Here is a 21,660-nt window from a genome sequence, read left to right on the forward strand (position 1 = left end):
TACCACTGAGCCACAACCCCAGCCCTTGTTGGAACTTTTAAATATATATTTCTAAGTCAGATTCCTACTCTAAGTTCTAGGTCAATATATCATTTTTAGTCTAACTTCTTTATTTGTATGGATTTTAAAGACATAAAAATCAACATGTCTAAAATGCAATTCATTAACTCCTCTCTCTCTTAAATCTGATCAAATTATGACTAATATTTTAGTCATAATCTCTTAAAAATTCTTCCTTTCCAAATTTGCTTCACTATTTATTATAAGAATTCCAATAATGTTTATGCCAGATTTTCTTTTTTTGCCTTAGTAGAGTAACATAGTGTAATAATCTAGGCCCTTAGGATTCATAACTGACCCTCCATTGTCCTCATTCCTCATACTGTGATCAAATTCCGCCAACACTAGTTACAAATGGCACCAAAAGGAGGCTTTAGGGATCTAAATTACACTTTACAATAATGTTCAGCAATATCTCCATCTGTTCTAAACAAATATACCATCTAAATAAAACAGTTCTTGCTACTGCAAACTTAGCTTCAAGTTAAATCTTCCTGGGACTTAATTGCTTCAGTTAAGTCTCTATCATAAAAATTCTAATGTCACCATTGACTCTCTTAACTATCTTTCAAATCCCTTCTCTATACTGAAACTCCAAAATCTAAAAACAATTCAAACAATTCAAAGTCTATCCTGTTCTTTTTCCTCTTAAAATCCTTCACTAGGAAAAAAAAAAAAAAAAAAAAAAGAAGAAGAAGAATCCTTCACCAAATCCTCACTGCTTTTAGAAAGAAAAAAATAATCTCAAAAATTAGCATACTATATGCACATAATATGTAACACTAGCCTAGACTCTAAAGACATCACTAATTTTAAATTTGTGTCTCTCTACGTCTGACTTTATGACTCAACCACAGCAAACCAGTTTTCAGAATTTTAAATTTGCTCTTCTCTGCCTACATTAAACAATTCATAATCTCAGATGGGATAGGCACTAAAAGTTCTGCCATCAACTGGTCTGTAAAATTTTAAAGAAGACTTCTTTAAATCCCCCATATGAGTCATTATTTCCATTATAAGCACTCTTATCATGTTTTTTTTTTACTTTTTTATGGAACTTTTTAAAATTCCATACATATAATTGACTAATGTTTTCCCACTAAGTGGTAAACTCCCTGAATTAAGGGATATGTCTGCTCTACTTACTATAGACTCAATGTTTAACAAAATGCCTTTATAGATTAGATTTACCTACTCATCCTCTTTTTATACTTCTAATGCCAGCTTGTCTCATAAGTAGCTACTTTGAATAAACAATTCCCCAAAACAAATAATGATAATAATTACTGTTATTATTAATAGGCAGGGGACCATTTATATTTATGTTCAGGGGAAAAAGTCTCTAGTGAAAACATAATGTTCTATAACACAAGACTGTCAGAAGATGCACTCAATTTAAATTAATAAACAAAATACAGTTTCTCACTGTGAAACATAGACTCTTGTAGTTTTATTGCACTCCGGTCTTCTTCAGAAACAAAGAGTACTTTCTTTACATTTGCATAATAAAAGGACTCACTGAAATGTATCTTCCCAGAACAAAGGAACATTATGCTGGAGAGGTAAAATTCTGTTTTAATATAGAAGACAGATATTGGTGGAAAATTTTAAGTTCTTTCTCAAATATCAGCCTTCACCCATCCTTTCATCTATTAGTCCTTCACAGAGGGTCTCCTAGTGAGTATGTATAAATGTGTATTCATATGTATGTATTTTTTGATGTGTGTATATGGGTTTGAGAATTATGTCTTTTATTATGTATGAGTACTGTATGTTATTGTATATGTGCTTGTGTTTGGATATGGGTATGTGTATACTGCTTGTGTCTGTGAGTCAGTTTATCATTTCTGTGACCAACACCTGACAAGAACAACCTAAAGGAGGACAGGTTTATTTTGGGCACATGATTTCAGAGGTTCAGTTCAGAGTCAGCTGACTCCAATGTTCTGGGGCTGAGGTGAGGCAGAGCATAATGGCAGAAGGATGTACCATAGGAGAGCTGCTCAACTTATGGTAGCCAGGAATCCCGTTAAGTGAGGAGCCAGGGACTAAATATATTCTCCAAGGATATGTTCCCAATGGTCTACTACCTCCAGCTACACCTCACCTGCATACAGTTACCACCTAGTAGCCCTATTCAAATTATTATTCTATCAAGTGGATTAATCCACTGATGAAGTTATGGTTCTCATTATTACCTTAAAGACCAATTTCTAAACTTTCCTGCATTAGGGATCATGGATTCAAAATATGAGCTTTCCAGGAGGAATTTCTAGAACCAAAACTATAACATATATGTTCAAATGGATCTGCTGTAAATAATAACATAAAGATTATTTATAGGTATTAAGGTTCTTGTTACTGTTCTCTGTTAAAAAGTTCTTTAAAGTGATCATGTATTGCTTAAAAAGTAAAATAAAATAAAACCAAACATTAAAAGTCATATCAAAAAAAATTTTATAAGTTCATTAGGTAAAAGTTTCATTAGGTCAAAGTCAATTGGCTTGGATAATATTTAAATAGCAATAGAACAACTTCTATCTCCTGATCTCCTTTAGCAGCTAGACTCCTTTCTTGGAGAATAGCCTCTAATGCTCTCTTTCACTGAGGAAAATTCTGAAATTTATATTGGTAGAATTCAGTTCCTAAATTATCTCAGAAACCATCATTCTTAATTTACCATTGCAAACATTTAAAACTTCTCAATTTTCCTTCCTGTTCTCTCTTGGAGTTTTGCATGCTACTTCATTAATGTGAGCGTATCAATAGGCAAATACACACTATCTCAGTGAATGGGCAACTTGCACTTTCTATGAACTCTATAAATAAATTGGTTGACTATGTATTTCCCCATAGACTCAGCATCCTTAGCAAAAGCCAAAGACTCTTAACTTTATCCTCTCAGTTTTTCATTGTGTCAGCTAAAACTGCTTTGTGCCTTGGCTTTACTGAAACACTAACTCCTCATTCCACAAAAGGCAGAAGGCTCCACCTCTTATGTTTTCTTCATTGAGGCTTCTTAAAGAAGCCTGGAGCGACTGGGATTCATAAGGGATCACAAGGGATTATAAGGGATCTACATCTTGCATCATTGTCTTTATTTTAAAATTTTTTCTGCCTCTACTTCTGGAGTCAAAGACTGAATTAACTTTGTATACTGTTGAAAAAGTTAAAAAAAAAATAAAGCTAAGCCTCTATTTGCTCTGTTTTTCAACCTTCACTTTTAGTGAAACATCAGAATCTAGAAATTATATGTATCTGTAAATTATAAGTATATAATCGCTTAATTTACATAATTATATGTATGTATGTATATATATGTGCAAGCTATAGTTTCTTAAATTCCCCTGGAGAATTTAAGACAAGAGAACAAACTTAGTTTTTTTCAGCAAAACCACCTGAAAATGAAGACAACTGATTTTTTTCTAAAGTCTTAAATTCTAAATGATGGAAAAAACAAGAAACTGGAAGAGAAAAATCATAAGAAAAATGGAAATTAAAAATCATATGGACAATTGATACTTGTTAACTAATAAAGAATTTGTTCTTTGTTCCTGGTTTCAGACAGGGAAATTCTCAAACACTGGGAATTTCCCTAGTGATAGAATTGTCTTTGTTATTCATGACACTTTGGATCACCACTGAGTTTAGGTTAATAAGGTGATGTATGGTGATCCCTAGATAATTTCATGATGGGAGCTGGTCACTCAAAAGACCAAAGACTAAAGGATTGAGACTGCGAGTTACCTGACTTCTGAGGAGGATAAGGGCAGTAAATTGAGTTGAATGAGATGGCTAATGATAAATCATGCCTACATGATGAAATGCCAATAAAATCTCTGGAAAGTAAGCTCATTAGAGATTACTGGTTGATGAACACATCTATGTGTACAAGGGTGATATATCCTGATTCCATGAGACAGCACAGAGCTCTCTGTTCAGGACCCTGCCACACCGTGTCTTACGCATGTCTTCATTTGACTGTTTCTGCATTTATATTCTTTAATAAAATTGCAATTAAATACATAGCACCTTCTAGGTTCTGCAAGTCATTTCAGTGCAATGTAGAACCTGAGAAGATTATAGGAACCTCACAAATTATAGGCACTAGAAGAGATATGAGAATAGGCTAGAAACCTCTTGAACTCCTGGACGATTTCTGAAGTGAGGGCAGGCTTGTTGTACACTATGACATTTATCTTGTGGGGTCTCTACCAATTCCATGTGATAAGTGTCAGAATTTAATTACAGCATACCCAGCTGGGTTTGGTGTCAGAATAGTACCATATTAAGTTGGTCCTGAATTGCACACTTATTATTTTTTTTGCATTTTAACATGTTCAAAAATTGAAATGCATTTTACAGTTGATGGTATGACATCCATTAAATGATACTTTTTTGGTATGTCATATATTAAATGGTAGTTTTTTTTTTCTTTAATGGAATATAAATTAAATAATGGAATTTACAACAGAAGTTAAGATTTGAGGAAATACTAAAAGTAACTAAGCAATACTCTTCGAAAGCCTACTTCTCTTAGAAGTCAGGGAAGGTAAAAACACATCTTACTCATAGAAAATCATTAAAACTCATAAAATTCATGTGCTTTTGAATTTGAAGATAAAAGAGGTATAGGATTAAAATAATAATAATGAGGAAAATCAATTTTAGACACAGTGAAGAACAAGTCTTTTAGGAAAAATGTAGGGGTGGGGGAGTTTTAAGTTACCATGTTCACCTTGAATTACGAATGTTAACTCCAGCCTGCTGTTGCCTCTGAGCTTCCAGAATGCTGCCAGTAGAAATGTTACATTCTAAGCTAAGAAAACATACTCTTTGGTTTATTTGATAAGCATAAGATAAAGATTCTGACAGTAAAGTTCTCTTTAAACATGCTTTCTAGATCAGTACAAGACGTTGTGGATAGCCCTGGCTTGCATCTGTTAACTTCATGCAGTAATTAATCGCTCCACCTTTTACTCTCCAAATAGTACTGGTTTCAGCCAGAAAATATATAATAAATTTATCTAATAGTAGAATTGAAAATTATCAGAGCTTTCAGTAAACTCTTCACTTTTACCATCAAAATATTAGCCGACATCTGAAGAAACACTAACATGTAAAATAGGGACAAAATCTAACAACCAAACCTTATGGAGACAGACATGAATAAATAAGAAAACACTGGTGTGGAGAAGAAAGCTTCAAAAAAAATGTTAGTATCTCAAAGAGGTAATACATTGATTCCATGAGTCAAATAAAACCTATTGTTTTTCTAGGAGGGAGCTTTGGGGAAAATAGGGGAGGGGGAAGGAAAGAAAGAAAAGGGAAAGAGATGGAAGGAAGCAAGGTAGGAAGTCAATTAGTTGGTCAGGCAGTCTTGGAGGTTAAAAAATAAATAGAAGAAATGAAATATTCATTAGAAGCAATGAAGATAACTTTTAAAAAATCAAGAAAGTGAAAGCACAAAGATTGCAAACAGATGAGAAAACACATTAAAATTAAAGGACAAGTTTGGACGGTTACATATTAAAAAAAATCTTCACACTTCTAAAAAAATGCTTTTCAAACCTATAATTCTACACACACACACATACACACACACACACACAAATCAATAAAATTCAACCTTCTCAAGTCATTTGTATCTAATGTATCATTGATTGCACTATGCATTAAAATAAAATGAATAATATTCTGTAAGGTTGAAGATAGGCTTAAGGTTGCCTATTTTGGCAAAGCAATATTTTATAGATAACTTCTATGACTCTCTCTTCCCACATCCCATGACTTCATTTCATAGTCTACTTCTTTATCTCATCTAACTGTCTTAATCTCTGAATTTGGCTTCCTTTCAGTACAGGAGTATTTAGTTGATGCTTAAACACTATGTCCTATTTTGTCCCAAGCATCATAAAGTAGTTTTTACTCGATGAAAAAAAATATCAAGTAATTGATAACATTATTAAACATGGATAGAGTCTGTCTTGATTCCAAAGCCCATTTTTCTTGATTGTTTTATTTTTGTTCCTGCTATTTTGAATATGGTCAATAAGCATTTATTTATGTAACGAATAGGGCTAATTTGTTCAAGTACATTCCATTAATAAAATTTTTTATGACTGCGTCTTTGCCTATGTCAGAATACTAAATCTCCATGGATTGTCTATCATGCTGGGTAATATTTTGTTTGCCTGTAGTGCAGATAAATCATCCTTTCAATTTCTTCATTTAATCTTTAAACAATCAAATTTAAAATTCTCAGGATTATTTATTTCAATTCCTTAAAGACAAAAAGAGAGTTTATTTTCTACCCCATAATATGTGTCCAAACAACTTGGGACATTAATCAGATTTAGTGAGAAATATTGTAAGTACAACTTATTATGAGACACCCTGAGTTCCCCTTAGATTGTTTCCATGAACTAAAAATAATTAACAACATTAACCTTAATAATAAGTAGAAATATTTGGACTGAAAGGAAAAAGTGGCTATTCCTTCCCACCTTACCTTAAAAGCAATTGTTTAGCTGCCTAGAATGAAGTATTTGGAAAGGATACATGCTAAGAAATTCCTTGTTCCTCAAATAACAAATAATTTGTCTAAACAACACCAGCACAATAAATAAATTATGCTAATAAAATAGCATTCCCTTCTTGTTTTTGTTTAAATATTAAATATTCTAAGAAGACATCTGGCTTTTTAAAACTAAACTACAATACACTTGGAGAACAGTTGAATTGACAGAATAAACAAATAGCTTTAGCAATATTGCTATTGAATAGAAGCTCCTTGTGAATGGGCATAACAAATATTTCTCACTTGACAAAGATTATATACTAAGGAAACCCACCTGCTGATCAGAAAGGTAATAGAAATTCAGCCAGTAAAACCTGGAAACAACAGAGTCTTGGAAATGCACAAGTCCCACCATTTGTTGCTCCTGCAGATGCTGTGATAAGTGTTCAATCCACAAAGTAAAAAAAAAAGAATAAACAAATATATTACACTTTTGTTTCGTAATGGCCTCCTGCCCTTATTATCTCTCAAGCAGAGATTGACAGAGCATCTGAGCCCACAGAGGGCCAATCTCTAAATGTGCAGGTTACCTCCCAGTGAGATCCACCTGCACTCAAAGGAATACATATTTTCATTCAGCAAATCTCTCACTACATTGTGTCAAAAGTGAACATTTTGCTTTTTGTATATTGCCAACAACCAAGAATTTAAAAACCTTTGTCCACCTTGACAACAACCATTCATGCTTTTTTTTTTTCCTGATAGCCATGTAATTGGTAAGAGGCTGAAATCAATAATCTAAGCAAAAAGAGTAAATGGTTTACTTTGTGTGGAGAGATGAATTTTGTGTATGGGGCCATTTCTCAAATATTGGGAGATGATTCAAATTGGATCATTTTAGTGCTCCAATTTGACTTATTTACTCATTGAAAATTATTAATAATATTTTTATTTTCTATTTTTTTAGGATGCCTTAACTCCTGATGTAGCCAATCAGCTTTCCAAGAAATCACAACTTTGCACAGCCATAGATACAAAAGCTTTACATGAGAATTTGCCATTTTTTTTGAAAAATCAAAAGGGTCCCAAAAAATCTTGGTTTATACTGATCTGGAAAAGTTTCACAGAGGTAATCCTTGAGATGGGTTTGAAGTAATTATAAGCAGTATTATATCGAAGGGCAAATAAAATTAACATGTATTGACATATGCATACTCACTGTGATAGAGCCTTTGTTCAATCTATTTTTGCCAATTTTGCTAACAACCCAATGAGGAATTATTATCTCTGATTTACAATTAAAGGAATAAAAGCCCAGATGGTTAATTAACAAAAATGTAGATTACCAATGAAAAAGTGGCAAAACTGGGACATAACCCCAAATATTCTTCAATCCATACATCATGGAAATTTCCATAAAGAAAGAAGTGGAACCCTCATTGTATCTGATGATCTCTTTAAAGTAAATAAGTATCTCATAAGGAATGTTCCAAACATAAAATGAAAAATTAATACAGGTTATGATATAAAGGAAATCATTCTATAATTCTCCTTACTTGTTTGTATGTTTTAATTATTTCAAATCAAAATTAAACATTTTATTAGTTAAACACATAAAAATTAAAAATCTGCAAACTGTGCTTACCAAGAGGTTTTCAGGATTGATGAAAAAAAATATACTGGAAAGCTTTCAGGGTGAAATTCTTCATGAGAAGTTAACAGGTCTGTTTCCAGAGAGAAAACAAAATAAGAGCACTAGACATTTCATTTGAAACAAAATCACAGCACATTATTAGCAGACTGTCAAAGGAAAGAAACAGAGATTAAAGAATATAATAGTAGGCCAAAATATTACTTATATGAAGAATTAGGTTAGGACATTTTTGATACATGAAGTTTCAGAGAAGACCATCCATGGGTCTGATATCAGGATCAATGAATCTTCAGTTAAGATAGGAAGATAATCCTGTGATTGGGAATTTGTGTTTGTTAAGAATTTTTTCTGTAGTACACTAGATTGCAAACAAACCCTTAGTAATAACTAACCACCAAAGTTTTTAATAATCTCATTGTGAGCATAAACAAGATTATAAAATGCATTTAGAATTTGACAGTTTCAAGTAAATAAAAATGAGGAAAGATCTGAATAATACAACCAATTAGCCAAAATGCATAAATTACTTTGATATAATAAACCATTTCTACAAAGAGAATCATATTTTTTTCCTTACTCATAAAATGTCTTCCTTTTAAATTTCATATTCATCTACCCAGGGAATCTTAATAAATTTAAAATTGTATTTGTTTTATTAGCCACATTATCTGATTTATAAAATAAAATAGAATGAATGATGGATGGAAAGAAGACAAAAAACTATTGTATAAAAGTTGAGAAATGATTTCCTAGTTGATATCAAGATCAAAGAGAAGACTCAAAATAGAAAGTATAAAATATATATAAATATGTTATAAAGGAAGACATTTCAAGAGAATGCCTATGGGACACAGTTAAAGCTCTACTAAAAAAAATAATATGATATACTTGTGTTCTTTTGGAATTATAGAAGAAAGACTGAAAATATGAAGCAGAAAGTCAGCTGAAGGAATATAAAAAAGAAAAAACTACTAAAAAATATACAAATTAAAATAAAGAAAATTTAAAGATTAAAATAGAAATTTAGGAAAATAAAAATGGAAGGTATTAAAAAAAACAAAAACTAATGTGTTAAATAATGATTAAGTATACTAAATGAAGTACTTACTTTTTCAAATAAGACAACATAAAATTTACAAAATGTCAAAAATAGTCATTCATAACCATGATTATTTAACATTTTAAAGAACACCTTTTTGTACAACACAAAGAGAAAATTAATACTAAAAGCAGAGTATGATTTTTACCAAAAAAGTAAACTACTGAACTTGACTCAAAAAACATAAGAATTAAAATCAAGAATCAATAAAGGAGATGGACTCAAACTAAAAAGTTTCTTCTCAGCAAAAGAAACAATCTGTGAGGTTAAGAGAGAGCCTTCATCTTGGGAGCAAATCTTTACCCCTCACACATCAGGTAGAGCACTAATCTCTAGGGTATATAAAGAACTCAAAATGCTAAACACCAGGAAAAAAAAAAAAAAACAGCAACAAATAACCCAATCAATAAATGGGCCAAGGACCTGAACAGACACTTCCCAGAAGATGATGTGCAATCAAACAACAAATATATGAAAAAATGTTTATCATCACTAGCAATTAGAGAAATGCAAATTAAAACCACTTTAAGATTTAATTTCACTCCAGTCAGAATGGCAGCTATTATGCATACAAACAAAAATAATTGTTGGTGAGGATGTGGGGGGAAAGGTACACTCATGCACTGCTGATAGGACTGCAAATTAGTGCAGCCAATATGGAAAGCAGTATGGAGATTTCTTGGAAAATTGGGAATGGAACCACCATTTGACCTAGTTATCCCTCTCCTTTGTCTCTATCCAAAGGACTTAAAAACAGCATACTACAGGGACACAACCACATCAATGTTGATAGCAGCACAATTCACAATAACTAAACTGTGAAACCAACCTAGATGCTCTTCAGTCTATGAATGGATAAAAAAAATGTGGCATATATACACAATGGAACATTACTCAGCAATAAAAGAGAATAAAATCATGGCATTTGCAGGTAAATGGATGAAGTTAGAGAAGATAATGCTAAGTGAACTTAGCCAATCCCCCCAAAACCAAATGCCAAACATTTTCTTTGATATAAAGAGCCTGATTCATAGTGGGAGGGGGAGTGGGACCATGGGAGGAATAGATGAATTCTAGATATGGCAGAGGGGTTGAAAGGGAAGGAAAGGGGCATGGGGCTATAAATGATGGTGGAATTTGATGATAATTACTATCCAAAGTACAGGTGTGAAGACACAAATTGGTGTGAATATACATTGTATACAACCAGAGATATGAAAAATTGTGCTCTATATGTGTAATAAGAATCGTAATGCATTCTGCTGTCATATATAAATAAAAAATAATAAATAAATAAATAAAAACAGTAGTAAAGGCACACTAATACAAAAAGTCATATAAATTTTGAAAACCTGATAACATCAACAGGGTACTTTGTAGTGTTGTACAGAAGTAGTTTAGTCATTTCCATTGTCAAGTTCAATTGCAAGATTAGATTACTTTTTATTCATTATGCTACAAATGGATATTTAATTTTCAGTGACTACTTCAGATGTTATGATATTTCTATGTGAAGTCAGTTTGTCTAGTGTTTTTTGATGTCCTCTTCCTAAAAACTCTTAGGCTTCCTCTGATTGTCCACGTTTGTCTCTGAACAATAAGTAATTTCTCCTCTTTAACCCATGAAATTAAAAGCTTATTCTTAAGCTTATTGCCTCTGCACCTCATTCTCAATCCCTCAAAAGAAAATTAGGCACACAGGAGACAGGAGAAAAATAAATCCAGACAGATGATAGTCATTGTAAGAACATAAATTTGAGGAAAAGTGTCATGAACTTCCAGCTAGATTAAGTGTCTATTAAAAGGGAGCAAAAGAAATACTGAAATCTGACTTCTCAATGGAAACAATGTACACAGGAAGACAGCAGAGCAATACTTTTAGACTATTAAAGGATGCGGCAGAAGTTAAAATTTCATATAGCATGTACTTGAAATATGTGACAGTGAAATGAATATATTCTCAGTCAAACAGAATACTTGCCAATTTTATTTGAGCCAGAATATAAAATGAAAGAATGAAGAAATTAGGGTGAATAAATAATTTGGTAAATAGTATTTAAATAATAAAAATCGATAACAATAATAATAACCTATAATGGTGATCTACACTCTTGACATGGATATCACTTGTGGTGTAGGAGAAAATTTCACATGTTCCCGGAGCAACACATTCACTTAAATATAGATTTATTTTAATATGCATTTGTTAAAAAAAAGGACTAGACCAACAAACTAGATTGTCTTAGAGAAAATTTAGATAGGATATATTTATTTATGTAAAAATATTAGGCAAAAGATATATTTATTTATGTAAAAATATTAGGCAATATATAGTCCATATGAGATTTCAGCTTAATTAAAATAAAGAAAAAATTTAGGTGTTGGGAAATGACTGCATATTTTGAAACATTTATTTCTAATATGGCCATTACTTCTAAGTAATAACATTTCCTTCATGATTTCAAAAACATTTGAGCAACATTTGTCATCTAGTACACAGTAAATAAAAGTTGTAATTTTTATTATATGTTGAAAGAAGAATAAACAAAATTACTATTGAAAATCTCCTCCAAGATTTATTACTGCCAAAATAATTTAAAGTTTATGAGCTGAGAATGAGATCTTTTTGAGAATCTGAGATAATGAAATAAATGAAGGTAGATAACCCAAATCCATGAAGAAGGAAAAACAGTACAAGTATAGATATGAAAGACTGCAGGCAGTGACAAAAATTGATAATCAAACAATATAAATAAAGAGAAACAAAAAAAGAGGAAAAGAATATGAAGCCATAAATCTGAATTGAGGTTCATTTGAACCAAATGTCTACTACAACATTAAATATCAACTCATGCTTAAGAATCAAAGTAGTGGGTTACAAAAGTCAGTAATTGCACCTATAATTCAGAAGCATATCTCATTGTGTGAAAAGCACATTAATATCAATATTATTGTTTTTATTTTTTTATGTGGTGCTGGGGATTGAACCCAGGACTTTGTTCATGTGAGGCAAACACTCTACCAATTGAGCTATATCCCCAACTCATTAATGGTATTGGATAAACTTTGTTGTAGTGAACCTACATATTCATACATTTTGAGTCTTGTTTCTGTCACTGTGCAACCATGAATTATGTAGTTTTGTTGACAGAACCTGTCAATTCTTATTTAAAATTTTGGAATATTTGTAATAAGTAATAAACAATGACTAGTTAACAGGCAGGGGTATGTAATAGGTGTTCCCATTTATAGGATGTTAGGGCTCACACTTATGGTAGAGTTAGGGTTCCATCTGTGGCCAGGAAATGCTTGAGTACTGAGTTGATTTCTTAGAGATGTGATTTTATATAAACATTGGGCCCACCATGTTTTACTAGAGCCTTTTTTGACTACAGAGCTCCTTTTTGACTAGGAATGCATTTGTAAACAAAATGAACACTGAGAAATCCACAAGTATTAGCATATTAAACATGTTTAAATAATGCAAGGCTGCAAGGTCCCATAGGAAATTGCAGGGAGGGAAGTTAGTGGATGTTTTGATCTGAATGCAAACAAAAACAGAATATATAAAAATTTATATAATGTAACTAAACAATGCTTAGAGCTATAAACACTATATTGGCAAGAAATAAATCAATCTCTTTAGTGTCCATATTAAGAGTACAAAAATTAGGGGGTAAAAGCACTAAATCCAAAGCAAATAGAGGGAATAATAAATATAAATACAAGAGTGAAATCAAAGACATATAAAAGAGAAAATATATCACATATTAATATACTAAAGGTAAACAAAATTAAATGATTATTGCTACATATATAGAAAAAAACACTTGACAAAAATCAAGACCCATTTGTGATTTAAAACCAATCAAACAAAATACTCTTAGCAAGCTAAAAGTAAAAGACAACTTCCTAAACCTAAGGAGAGGACAACTGCTCAAAACTAAAACTAATATCATACTTAACCATGATAAACTAGACACTCTCTGCTCAAGATTAAAAAAAAATCAGTTTCTGGTCCTTGTTCCTTTTATTCAATATCAAACTGGAAGATATAGCTAATGGAATCAGGCCAGAAAATAAATAAATAGCCATCAGCCTGAAAATGAAGAAGCAAAACTGTTTTTAAAAACAGAGAACATAATCTTTAATGTAGAAAATCCTAAGATATCTACAACAAAACTCCTAAAACAAATAAAAAGTTCATGAGGTGACAGGATACAAAATGAGGTACAATATAGAAAAATCAAGAGTGTTTCTATATTTTACCAATGAACAATGTGAAAAAAGAAAGAAACAAGCAAACAGTTTCATTGGTTCTGTTCTCAGATAAAATTAAATACTCCAGGATAAATTAAGTGCAAACCCTGCATACTTGAGTCTAAAAAATACTGTTTGCTGAAATTATAAAAGATGTTAGTTGGTGGTTCTCAACCAGAAATAATTTTACCCCCTACAAGACACATGACAGTGTCTGCAGATGACTTTGTTTTTCATTAGTGGAAGGGTACTACTAGTCCAGGGATGATGATATACATCCTACAATGCTCAGGACATTCTCTTAAAATATTAAGTGATTCAAAATGTCAATAATACCAAGATTGAGACACTTTGATCTAAATAAAGGAAGAAGCATGAGATGTTCATGGAATGCCGGATTTAATGTTATGAACATAGCAGTCTCCTCAAATTTATCTGTAGATATTCCACAATCTCTATCAAAATTTCAGTAGAAATTTTCCCCCTACAATTGGAAGAATAATTCTGAAATTTATAAAGAAAAGCAAAAACATAGTAACAAAAATAGTCTTGAAATAAAATAACTTTGCAAGGCTTATGCTGCCTGAAGCTAAAGTTATCAAGAAAGTGTGTTACTGTCATAAGGAGAGATAATAGAGACTAATGGAATGAAATTGTGCATCTAAAAATAATCTCTTACCTGTATGGTCAATTGATTTTCAACAAAGGTGTAATTCAATGGAATGAAGAATATCTTCCAGCAAATAGTGCCAAGACTATTTTAGAAATGAAAAACAAAACAAGCAAACATGTCCACAATCTGGTAGACAATATATTTCAGTCATATATTTGATAAAAGAATTGTTTTGAGATTATATAATGTACTTTTAAAAATCTTTTACAAATCAATGAAAAGACAGCTGAAATGAAAACATGGGCAAAGATAGTTTACCTGAAAAAAAAAATGCATGAGTGTCTTCTAATAACATAAGAAGATCAAATGTTTTGAGAATTCTGTTTAAATGAATACAAAGTCAAAGGGAGGGAGGGAGGGAGAGAGAGAGAGCGAGTGAACAGAACACCACTAGTTTAGGGACATGCAGTTTTAAGATACCAATGAATACACTAGAATGTCTATAATAAAAACAGACAAGATAGTAACCAGTTTTGATAAAGTAATGGAGAAACTGGAATCCTTATCCATTGCTGATAAATATATAAAATAATGTGTCCATTTTGTAAAATTATATGGAAGATTCTTTAGATATTATACATCAATATCCATGCAAACCTAAAATTTCACTTCTTTCAATGTATTTAAGAAAGAAGAGGAGAAGGGGAAGATGGCGAATTAGAGTGTAGGTGCATTCCCCAATTGCTCATCAGATCAGGATTCAAGCAGCAGTAGTATTGCTTCTCAGCAAGGTGAGTGACCCAAATTCAACACTGAACAGTAAAACAGCCATAGAGACAGAGAAATTCAGAAGGTTTGAACATAAATCAAGAAAGACTACACTAGAGATCAGCACTGCCAGCCCACTTCGAGGGAGGAGTAACAGACAGAAAGGAGAGGAAACCTTGGTGAGAAGCATTAGCTTAGAAGAACCTGTGGAATGGAGAGAGAGGCTGATCTTAACCCATCCAGAGAGGGTGGGGAAATTTGGTGATGGATAAGTGATCAGAATCTCTAGGCCAGGAACAGAGGATCACTGGGCAACATCTGAATGTGACCATGTAGCAGCTGGCAGAGGCAGATGATCAGGAGCTCATAAAGAGCATTGGCAGGCTGACACCACAGTCCTCTGTTATGAGGTCCAAAGTGTTTCTAAAACAGTGTGACTGAAACAGGTGTGGAGAAGAGTCCAAGGTGATTTGAGTTGGGGAATCTGAGAGAAGAAAGGCTCCGATTCCCTTTGTTGTTAGTGGCTCTTGTAAACATCTAGGAAGAGGCTAGAAACTGGTCAGGCAGAAACATCTTCACTCCAAATCTGATCCTGGGAATTTCACATTCATGGCAGTGGAATATGTGAGACTTGGACAGGGTCAGATCCCACAGTCTAAGAGTGAAATTGGGGGAAGTCCCTGAGATCTAGATGTCCAGGAGATATCAACATCTGCCCAGCAGTAGGGGGTACAAATCTAATTCCAAAGGCTTTCCAATGAAGGTCCAAAGGACAGTCATAACTGAATCCCAGCTGCTGGAACTTCTTATTTAGAACTCTGGATCAGTCTGCTCTGGGAATATGCCTACCTCGTCTATCCAGACAAAACTCAATTGTCAGTGTTGCCCAGTTTATATTATCCTACTGAGGGATGGGAAGCTGAGAGCTAACCAGCTTTGACTCCAGACTACAATGGCTGGCAGCTTGGTGAGAAAGACAAAGTCAGATTTAATAATCTCCAGTCCTTGATCCAAGGGACACATAGTTCAAATATAAATGCAAAGAATGTCTCAACTGCATGCACAATGAATACATAGTCTCATTGACAGTTTTGACTACCTCAGTGGAAACAAGCCCTTCGTTTTTCATTATGATTTTTTTTTTGCTATTTTTCACTATTTAAAACTTTTCCATTCTGTTTGTAGGAATGTGTATGTGTGTGTTCTCACTGCATTCATAAGTTCAAGATATATATATATATGTGTGTATTTATATACATATGCATATGTATATATATATAATATATATATGTGTATATACATATATACATATTTTCACACATATGTATGAACTTCAGTACATACATACATATATAAAACATATATACATATATGTGTATATAAGATATAAACATGTATGTTAACATAATTTGTCTTTCATTTTAGTTGTCTATTTTTTTCTTCACCTATTTATTATTTAGCCTTAATTTGACTTTAGAGGGGTAACATTTTATGTGGGTTTGTTTTGGTTTGAATTTGTTTGTTTGTTCTTACCTTTGTTTTTGTTTCTTTTAAGACTCCTTCTTAATTTTTTCTCCCTCTAATAGTGAAGATCTGTTTTCCCCTCTTCCTTTATTTATTTTATTACTTTATTTAGTTGTTACTCTTCTTTCTTTATTACCATCATCTGCTACCTCTCTCCAGCTTTGCCTCTGTTTACTTTTTAAATATTTCAAACTTCTTCTTGCTTTGTTTTATCATTTTCTCTTCACTGAAGGAACCATAATTTCACCATATGTTAGAACTACTTAGGTTATATAGTTCCTATAACCATTCATGTTATTGTGGTTATTAATATAACGAATAACATAGTCTATTCTTTAATGTTAGATCCAGTTCACAGATTGTTTGTGCTGATGTTAAATGCTGACCACACCATTCCTCTTTATATGGCAATTAGTGTTATAGATGTCATAGTAGGCACAAGACATTTATTTTAAGACAGTATATTGGTCAATACCATTATAGATATTTTTTAATCCCCTTCTAAGAGGAGCTGGGAAGTGACTGGACACTACAAAGTCACAGGGTCAATATTCTGCCTCTGAGCTACACTCACAATTCAGCCAAGTGACTATGAACCTTCATGCATAAACCAGCTTCACCCAAGCACCAACAAAAATTCAGTACAATAAATAGGGAAGACAAAAATCTCAAACCAATAACCAGGCCCCAAGTAGAACTAGCTGGAGGTGGACCTCATGTCCCACTCCTGGACATCTATTCATACAGCAAAAACAAAGAGAAGTCCCAAGAACAGAAGAGATAACTACACACTGAAGGGCACATACATAAAAAAGGAAGAGGAATTCCTCTCAAGTGACACATAATTCCAAGACTCTGAAAATATTAGCAACCAAGTAAACAAGTCTCCACCTGCACCACCAAATTGCAATACCCCAATCATGGATTTCACAGATATGGAAGTACATAAAATTCCAGAGAAAGACTATTTAAAAACTGATTATTAAAAATGTTCAATGATCAAAAGAAATAGATCTAAGGAATAAATTAAGAGAGCAAATTCAGAAGGTTAAATCCCATTTCAATAAAGAATATATATACTGAAAAGAAACCAATCAGAATTCCTGGAAATGAAAGACATAGTGATTCAAATTAAAAATCACTTGAACCAGACATGGTGGCGTACATGCTTGTAATTCCAGTGGCTCCGAGGCTGAGTCAGGAAGATCAAAAGTTCAAAGCCAGCCTCAGCAACAGTGAGGTGCTAAGCAACTCAGTGAGACCCTATCTCTAAATAAAAGACAAAATAGGACTGGGGATGTGGCTCAGTGGTTGAGTGTCCCTGAGTTCAATCCCTGATACTCCCTTGCACCTCCCCCAAAAATCACTTGAAAATATCACCAATAGATTACATAGAAAATAGAACTGCAGTCCTCAAAGAAATAACATCAGGTTTTGAAGACACAGTATATAAATTTGAATATTTGGTACACAATAAAGGAAAAAAATTAAAATTTAAAATCATGATCAGAGCATAAAAATTCCAAGACAAATTACAATATCCAATAGTATGGGAGTAGCTTAGGTTCCTGCCAACAGATGAATGGATAAAAAAGGTGATATATATATATATATATATAGATAGATAGATAGATAGATAGATATAGATATGATTATGACATTTGCTGGTAAAAGTATGGAACTAGAGAAAAACATGATAAGTGAAATACATCAAACTCAGAAAGTCAAGGGTTGAATGTTTTCTATCATATGGGGAAGCTAAAGGTAAAAAAAGGAAAAGGGGAGGGGTAATAGAAACTAAAAATGTAGGGGAGATCAGTGGAATAGAGAAAGAGAAATGAAGGGGAGGCAGGAAGGATAGAAAAAGGGAGAGAATGCATAATGAAATGGACCAAAATATGCTATATACATATATGAATATACCACTGTGAATTCTGCTCTCTCTCTCTCTCTCTCTCTCTCTCTCTCTCTATATATATATATATATATATATATATATATATATATATATCACATATGTGTGTGTATCATCAAATAAAAAACAATAAGTAAATAGAAGAAAGACTGGTAGGGTAAAGGAAGAGGAATAGGGCAGGTAGGAGGGGAGAGAAAGAAGAAATGCTGTAGACTGAATGGGAGCAAATGCTATTTCATGAGTGTATGATTATGTCAAAATGAACCTCACTATTATGTACTAATAAAAACATTTAAAACTATTAAAGTAGATAATATAGCAACATCATAGGATTTCATGTAAATCCAAGAAACCTAAAAATTGGTTAGATGTCAGTAATGCTATAATAATGAATAAATTTTAATTTACACACAAAAAAGAAAAAGGAAAACACACATAAAGATTTGAAATTGCATGTTCATAGCAGCTTTATTCATAACAGGCAAATACCCAACAACGGATGAATGGATGAACAAAATGCTCTATATCCATACAATGGATACTATTCAGTCATAAAAATTAACAGGAAGCCCTATCACATGCTATTTCATGAATGTATTGCTATATAATATTCTGCTAAGTGGAAAAAGGTAGTCACAAAAGATCACATTATTTTGTGATTCCGTTCATATACATAATGTAAAACAGGAAAATCTGAAGATATAGAAAATAGAGAAGCCATTGCCTAAATTTAGGGATGGTGACAGGGATTGACTAAAAATAGGCATGCTTATTCAAAAGCGGATTGTGATTGTATCCCCCTTCAGTTTACCAATTTGTAATGAGTAACTTTAGAGTATGTAAACTATACTTTAATAAAGTCATGATGAACACTGAGCTCAATATTTCTCATTTTGGAAGAATGTCACATTACTGTACCATATCAGATACTTTCTGTTTTCCTACACACATGCTCTTAGTTTAACCACATCTTGGCATGCAACTTGACTTGCAGAAGTCAAGATCTTCAACTCTTTTTCTTAGAGCTTTCTCTGGCCATAGGATCTTGCTTTACTTGCTCATGGCAGGTTGGAAGTACTGTGAACATCAAGAACTCTTGGGACCTGACCTTGACCAAGGACTGGAAGAAACTCATGGACAAAAAAACCCAGTTCCCTCACCTTTACATGAAATAAGATAGTTGTTCACAATATTAATGTGTTTGCTCATGTATAACCATACCTCTCCTGCATTTCCTTATTTCCTTATATTGTACTAAAATTCCTTCATCTACTGTGTTTCACATCTATGGTCAGGCTGCCTTGCTAGTATTCCCACAAAATCTATGTGTCCTTCTTTCTTTACCTGAGAACTTCTACCTATAAATTTCAAAAATCTGCTCTCTTATATCGGTACCTTCATGTAATGTGAAGAGAAGTGATATATATACTTTCTAGGTCATTTGCAATACAAATAAAATGGTTTTCCCAAACTCAGGCTCATGTTATCCTGTTGAATGGAATAAAATTAAGTAGCCTTGACCATATAGATGAAAATATCCTTAGTCCCTGCATGACTAAAAGAGTTGGTGAACCTGCTAGCCGAGATTTTTCAGACTTCCATGTGACAGCAAAATAATATTCTGTTATTTAAATTGTACTTTTGGGGGAGGTCTCTTTATTATAGCACTTCATTGTTCTATGACTTTCCTGCAGTATATTCAGTTTCTTTTCTACTACTTGTACTGTTAAATGTGTGGTCACCTGCTTAGTAATTTATAATAGGCTAATTGACTCCATCCTTTCACCCAATTTAAATAGAACCTGGAAATCTTTTTATTATATTTTTTCCTCAGACTCTTTGAAGCCATACCAGTAGAAAACAGATTTGTGTCACCCTCTTGGTGCTCTATAATTACATGCAATGAGCACTGTACACCATTAACATTTTGGCTCATAAACACGGTTTTTTGGTCTTTCTGTGGATTAGCAGTGAGGGAAGTGGCAGCAGATGGCGTTCCCCTAGCAACTATGACTTGAACTCACCAGTTTCTGTCACTACCTGCTTGAAGATTTCAAACTTGTAGGCAGTTTAATTCCTTTGACAGACTTGTTAAAGACATGTTGAGAAGACCTCGACTTGGGAGCAAATGCATCTAACACTGTCAGCCTTCCTTCTTCATCCAGTTCATTTTGAGGGCACTTGGTTTTATCAGGGGTTCAAAATCACAATCTCTTCTAGCGCATGATTAACAGAACCTTACTAGCTCTTGCTCTCTATTGGCTGCTTCTCAGAGAGGCAGTACTAAAAATGACAGGGATATCAATAGCGACTCATTCAACGCTTAGGTTAGGAAGTTGCGCACTTGTGGTAACAGCAGAAGGTAAGTAAGTGAGTGACTCTGAATGTGTTTCAGAGGTCATTTAAGAAGAAAGTAATGACCACCCTGGAACACCTGTCTGAGCCCATCTCGAGCAGAATCCTCACCTGCAGCAGGTTGGGTTCTGCAGCAAGCAGATTCTCAGATGGAGCAGCATGTTTAATAAGTAGTACTTTTAGGGTCAACCTCTGTGTAAGGAGAGAAGAAAGACAAAGGGAGAAGTTGATCTGTGATCATCACAAACCTCTTCCAATCTCACAGGATGCTATAAGGTTATTATTAATTTTTTGACCAGAACAGAGTTCTTTTTCCCTCTCAAAATCATGGAAAACATAAATGAGACCAAGCATTTCTTGAGCAGTGAGGGAAGATTTTTCTCCTGGCCAAAGAACAGAATAAACAGAGAGAGAGAGAGAGAGGCTCATATACCAGCCTCTCAAAACATGGAGGTTGGAAAATTCATAAAGGAGAGGAGTATTCACATCTCTCCTGGGAATGGGTGGATAATTTCTGATAGTTAAAGCACCCTCTCTTTTTGCTCTTCCAGACTCTTTCTGGTCATTGTTATGGTAACTATCAACTGTCCAGTCATTGTGGGGTGCCATTTAACACAGAGATGGGATTATAATGAAGTTAGAGGTTGTCTGGATGTCATTCTGGCAGACATCTGGAATTCAACTAGTTTGGGCTATTCTGCCTGGAAAGGGAAATTTAGCCATCAGGAATCCTACACTCAAAGAAAAAAACAAGATGAGGGTGAGGTAGAAATCCAGCTAAGTCATACCAGCAATATACTGTAACAAAGCCAGGATGGCCCTTAATAGTTGACTACATTGGAGACAAGGGGCTGGACATATATATTTCTATGTTGACCAGTCATTGTATGCA

At 33.3% G+C, this 21,660-nt stretch overlaps 1 long non-coding RNA gene across 1 annotated transcript in view; it reads right to left on the reverse strand.

The window, feature by feature from the left end:
* Positions 1–21,660, reverse strand: part of LOC144366246 (uncharacterized) — a 120,818-nt gene that overhangs the window by 62,419 nt on the left and 36,739 nt on the right. Inside the window, exons 3-4 of the long non-coding RNA XR_013425235.1 lie at positions 8,226–8,304; positions 6,915–7,013 (exon numbers count right to left, since the gene is read on the reverse strand). This is a non-coding gene — a long non-coding RNA (uncharacterized LOC144366246). The remainder of the gene's footprint in view (positions 1–6,914; positions 7,014–8,225; positions 8,305–21,660) is intronic.

Source organism: Ictidomys tridecemlineatus, chromosome 1, assembly GCF_052094955.1.
Source record: "Ictidomys tridecemlineatus isolate mIctTri1 chromosome 1, mIctTri1.hap1, whole genome shotgun sequence".
Lineage (NCBI taxonomy): Eukaryota > Metazoa > Chordata > Mammalia > Rodentia > Sciuridae > Ictidomys > Ictidomys tridecemlineatus.